Genomic DNA, 6,049 nt, shown 5'->3' with positions numbered 1-6,049 from the left:
GAAATGTTTTCAAACTCAACTGTTTAGATGGCTAACAGACCTCCCTCATTTTTTTTCTTAACTTCTATGTGGTCAAATGACTGCCCTTTCATGTCCCTCTGCATTTGTGGAAACAAAAAGAAGTCACACAGAGTGAAGTGAAGTGAGCAAGATGTGTGGTGCAAGAAAGGCATGCTGGGTTTTGCCCAAAAATGGCGCACCAAGATGGCTGTGTAAGCAGGTGCATTGTTGTGGTGGCAAAACCAGTCCCCCGTCTGCCACAAATCAGGTTTTTTTGTTGCACATTTTTATTCAACCTTTTAAGAACCTTTAAGTAGAAAGCTTGATTAACAACAGTCTGACCTGGTGGAATGAACTCCAAACGCACTAGTAGTCGATATTTTCATCTATCAAGTTGATGGATGTCCAGAATGAGGTTTGTCATCAATTTTAACTCTTTTGATGAAGTCTTTTGATGCACATAAGTGTCCTTTGAGAATTAAAAGCATAAAACATTTTTAATTGCCAGAGGGGTCTTTGAGCATTTTAAAAAATTGAATAGTAAGCCAAAACCTATGATCTAAGTGCTAAATTAAAATGCAGAAATTGATGATAAAAATCATTCCAATTGTGCCACAAAATATATTGCTACAAAACAAGTGTTTCATCTGGAGCAAAGGATAACAGAAGACCAATGGAATGAAATTAATTAAGAGTTAGGTAGTTGTATTTTACTTGGCAATCTCATAAAAGAAAACACTAAACATTGTATCACACCAGATGTTTATCTCTCAACTGTGAACACAAGAAAATAACCTGTGTTAGGCAGGGTTCTCTAGAGAAACAAAACCAGGATATATATATTCAAAGGATACATTTATGCAGCAAGAAGGACTACAAAAAGCTAATTGTCCACAGGACAGTACAGAGGGCTCAGTTCAACTCACTTCCATGCAACAGTTATATATTGAAAGCCCTTCAACCCATGTAGGCTGCTGATCCAAGGTCAATGAAGCAGGCAGCAGAGTTTCCCTCAGGCAAGAAAAACAGCAGGTAGCAGGTGGGTCAACAATAGCCAGTAGCATGGGAACTTTGTGAAGCAGGCCCATAGGATCTCAAACTCAAGTGATACTTGGGGACAGGATTCACCAGCCTCAAGGTCAAGTGATGTACGCACCAGCAGCGTGATGAAGCAGGTCTCAAAGGAGCCTCAGCTTTAGCAAAATGATCCAGAGACTGGCTTGGCCCACAAGTAGTGCAACCCATCACCGAAGCAAAGAACTAGCTGAAGGAGCAACATGCTGGTCTGAACACCAGGAAGCAAGAGAGAGATGGGTTGCCTGCCCTCTTTATTTAGCTCAGTTACCCTCCAATCAAGCTGTGACCTAATTAAACTATGCCCGTATGTTCCTATTGGTCTACTTGTCACAATAAACCTATCACAGCACATTTCATATGTAGCTGGTTTATAAGCATAATTCTTAACAGTCATGAGAAATTTTCTTAGGGAGTGAAGGTCTGACATTTACTACAGTTCTGCATATGGAAGGAATGATAACAAGGGATAGGTGAGGTTGTAAAAGTTCATGCTGTTAAGTGTTCCAGCTATCACCAAGCCCTCCACTAATATTGATTCCAGAATAGTTTTCAGAATGAAGCAAAATGGGATAGATATTCAATTTACTATATGATGTGAACATATATAATAATATGTATGCCTTGATTAGGGAAGAAAAAAATCTTAAGGGTTAATGCCAATAATTTCCTTAATGGGTCTGTAATTTGATCATGGGATTGAAGAGAATTAAAATAAATATAAAACAATAAAATATCTTGAATTGATTAAAAACTTTAGGTTGTTAAATTAATGACCATTTCTTGTCTCTTGTAATGGTTTTATCATTTCAAAGTTGCTGACTTAGTGCAAAAAACAAGTACATATATACGCGAGTGTAAGCCAACCCGAATATCTACCAAGGCACCTAATTTTACCACAAAAACTGCATAAAAATGTGCTGAAAAACTCGGCTTATACATGAGTAAATATGGTATTCTGGCTTTGGATTAGTGGTCATCAAACTAATAGTACAAAATATTATGCCCTTTGTCATAGTGTGGTGGAGGCAATTTTATTTTATGAGTTAATGCAAATATCATAGGTGTGTTAGTCTGGGTACTAGAGAACCAAATTCATGGACACTCATATGTGCATAAGAAAGAGCTTTATATACAAGAGCAATGGAGTATTGAGAAAACATCCCTCCAGCCCAGCAGATCAAGTCCATAAGTCTAATATTAGCCCATATGCCTGATACCAATCTATATAGTCCTCTTCAGACTCACAAAATACATGCAACGATGCTGCATGCAGGATGATCATAGGCCAGTGGGTGGGAAGTCTTATGGATCCAATGGCATTGTAAGCATCTCAGTGCAGGCAGGTGTCTCCACATGGCTTCTCCAGCTCCGAGGCTCTGGCTGCCATCAGCCTGTTTCCATGTGGCTTGTCAACTGCAATGTCTCCCAGGGAGTGAGCATGTGTCCCACCTCAAGCAAGCTATTTATCTCCTTAGCACCTTCAAATGAGGTCATCAAGCAGCTACCTGATTGACAGGCTAACCTTCACCCCTTCACTCTGAATTCTCAAATTGACACCAAATTAAGTAACTACCACCATAGGCATGACACTAAGAATGCCACCAATTTCTTGAGAACATCTCATAGTTAATCATGTTTGCCTTTAGTCAGAATAAAATTTTGATAGAAAATGAGGAAACTGTTTTTTACACATTTTAATCTTGAAGTGTCAATGGAGATTTCAAATTAATGTCCTAATGGGGCTAAAGGTTTTGAAAGGAGTTTCCATAGCAGAATTAAAACCAGCAATGAAAGCACAGAAAATACACCAACATCACCCAATTTAAGCCTTATAAAGAACAAATATAATTTACAAAGCAATTTCACATATCTCGTTCGAGCATCAAAAGTGTCCTATGAATTAATTAACAATTATTCTTGCACCACAGAGCAAAACCTGGGAAAGAGTAAAATGAAGAGTGTTCCCTGCCCCACAAACTCCACAACTAAGACACAAAAGAATGTAGCATTAAAGTCAGGCTTTCTGATCAATCATTGATACTACCTACAGCTGATACAGCACCCCAAAAAATGAAGAGAAAGAAGAAAGCAAGGTCAAGGAGAAAACATGGAATGTGACTCAGAATTACATTAGCATGAATTTTGAGTGTGGGTAATTCTGAGAGTTTAGCCAGTAAGGTCCAGCAACTTGGGACTCAAATCTGAAAAACAGATGGCAGAGTGATTCATTGATGTGGACTGTCAATTTGACATGATGCAAGGTCAAACACGCAAGGATTTTAGAGGGCAGTACTGAGGGTTTGCAGGGAAGAAGAGCCATGTCAGGGACAGGAAAGTGAAGAAAGAAAGGGACTGATAGGCTGAGTTTGGAAAAGGCTTGATGGTCTCCCTCCCACTGGCAAAACCGAAAATATCAGATTTTCATTCTCGCAGCCCCTTTTGAGTCTAAAGAAAAGAAGCATTTGGAGTTTACTAAGACGGAAAACGCAGGGCTCAGGGCAATTCTATGAGCTTCTCAATGGCCTCTCGCTAATTCTAATTCACTTTAACTCCATCAGCGATTTGTGGCTTTGGTTGTTGTTATTTATTGGTTGATTTTTATGTTTTCTTAAAGGCAAGAATAATCTTTAATTCATTTTGTTTCTTTTTTTATGCCTTGCCCTCATTCCAAATTTCTAAAATTTACAGACAGCATTAAAAACGAATAAAGGGTATAATCTGATTCTAAGTCATTGGGACAAAGTCTTAGGAAAACACATTGCTAGCAAGTCAATTCTAACTCAATAGCAACCCTGTAGGACAGAGTGGGACTTCCCTTATAGGTTTTCCAATGCTGGAAATCTTTACAGATGCAGGTTGTTATGTATTTCTCCCCCAGGGAGAGTGAGTTCTGACCACCAACCTTCCTGTTAGCAATCGGGCATGTAAACACCAGTGATCCTAACTATTAGGAAAGCAAAGCTTAAAACATGCTAGGAAGGAAACCACTGAAAAGATTCAGTCAGCTGAGAAGATCCAAAAATTCATTGTTTGGTGAAAAAATAGAAAGAGAATTGGTTGTCAGTATCAGTCATCTGGGAAATTAATGAACTTCCTTTCTCACAGCTTAACTGGTACGCCAGACAGACTTCTTTTCCTCTAGAATTTAGCAACTGTCCTATGGTGCCCGGCTATCGAAAGAGATAGTGTCTGGGGTCTTAAAGGCTTGAAGGTGAACAAGCGGCCATCTAGCTCAGAAGCAATAAAGTCCACATGGAAGAAGCACACCAGCCGATGCGATCACGGGGTGCCAAAGGGACCAGGTATAAGGCATCATGCAACAACAACAAAAAATTATATATATATATATATATATATATATATATATATATATATATATGTGTGTGTGTGTGTGTGTGTGTGTGTATATAGAGATAGAGATAGATAGATATAGCTATAGATACCATAGTGAATGAAGGGGGAAGTGCAGAGTGGAGACCCGAGGCCCAAGTATCGACCACTGGAGATCCCCTCACAGAGGAGTTTAGGAGAAGAGACGGGTTAATTAGGGTGCAGTGTAGTACCGATGAAGAACAAAGCTTTCCCTCAGATCCTGGATGCTTCCTTCCCCCAGTTACCATGATCCGAATTCTACCTTGCAGGACTGGATAGGGCAGAGGTTGTACACTGGTGCATATGGGGGCTGGAGGCACAGGGAATCCAGGGTGGACGATACCTTCAGGACCAGGGGTGTGAGGGGCGATGTTGGGAGAGTCGAGGGGGAGTGGGTTGGAAAGGGGGAACTGACTAAAAGGATCCACATGTGACCTCCTCCCTGGGAGATGGACGGCAGAGAAGGGGGGGAAGGGAGACTCCGGATAGGGAAAGATATGACAAAATAACAATCTGTGGATTATTAAGGGCTCATGAGGGAGGGGAGAGCGGGGAGGGAGGGGAAAAAAAGAGGACCTGATGCAGAGGGCTTAAGTGGAGAGCAAATGCTTTGAGAGTGATTAGGGCAAAGAATGTATGGATGTGCTTTATAAAATTGATGTATGTATATGTGTGGGTTGTGATAAGAGTTGTATGAGCCCCTAATAAAATGTAAAACAAGAAAAGAAAAAAAAAGAAAATGATTAGGGCAAAGAATGTACAGATGTGCTTTATACAATTGATGTATGTATATGCATGGATTGTGATAAGAGTTGTGTGAGCCCCTAATAAAATGTTTTTTAAAAAACCAAGACATCAGACTATCTCACACTAAATGTACGGCAGAGAACTGGTAGCAAATACTGAAAGAGAAGAACTTGGCAAAATTTTGTACCTACAGAGGAGTCTGCTTTCCTGTTTTTTCCATATATAATTCCTCTTCCTGGAAAACAACACTGGACCGTAAACATTCCTCATCCACGTGCACAGATCCCCAATCAGGTCAGTTTTAGACCAGAGCATCACTGCAACTCCGCACGTGAATCCATTTATCAAGGGCAGTAAGCCAGAGAAAGTAAAATGCCTTTGCACATGTATGTCAGCATCGTTTTCTTTAAACTGAACCATTCAGAGTAGCTGATAAACAATAGTTAATAATTTAGATCTAATATTTTAGATAATAACCCACTATAAAAATGTCTGCAATTGGAAATCTGATTCAAAGCTTCAAGGTGATCTTCTCAATTGGTCTGAATTTGCTTAAGACCAATATGTTTATAAACTTCCCTAATGAAATACATCATTTATGAAACTTGTGGAGGTGGGGGGCGGTGCACATTTGGACATATCCTCTGAAGCCCTCTAAATCACAACTTTCTATTGAGGAACTCTGAAATATAAATTTTGAACAAGTGAGTCAAATAACTTGTAATCATTCAGATTTGAAAAATACTGCAAAATACAAGACAATCTATAGCCTCACCCTGCCATCTTTCTCCTCAGAAAGAACCATAATGCCATGTAGTGCTTACACATCATTAAATACTACTCTTCAGTGGGT

Source organism: Tenrec ecaudatus, chromosome 7 (genome assembly GCF_050624435.1).
Source record: "Tenrec ecaudatus isolate mTenEca1 chromosome 7, mTenEca1.hap1, whole genome shotgun sequence".
Classification (NCBI taxonomy): domain Eukaryota; kingdom Metazoa; phylum Chordata; class Mammalia; order Afrosoricida; family Tenrecidae; genus Tenrec; species Tenrec ecaudatus.
The sequence above is the reverse complement of the archived record's forward strand: the minus strand, read 5'-3'. Positions refer to the sequence as shown.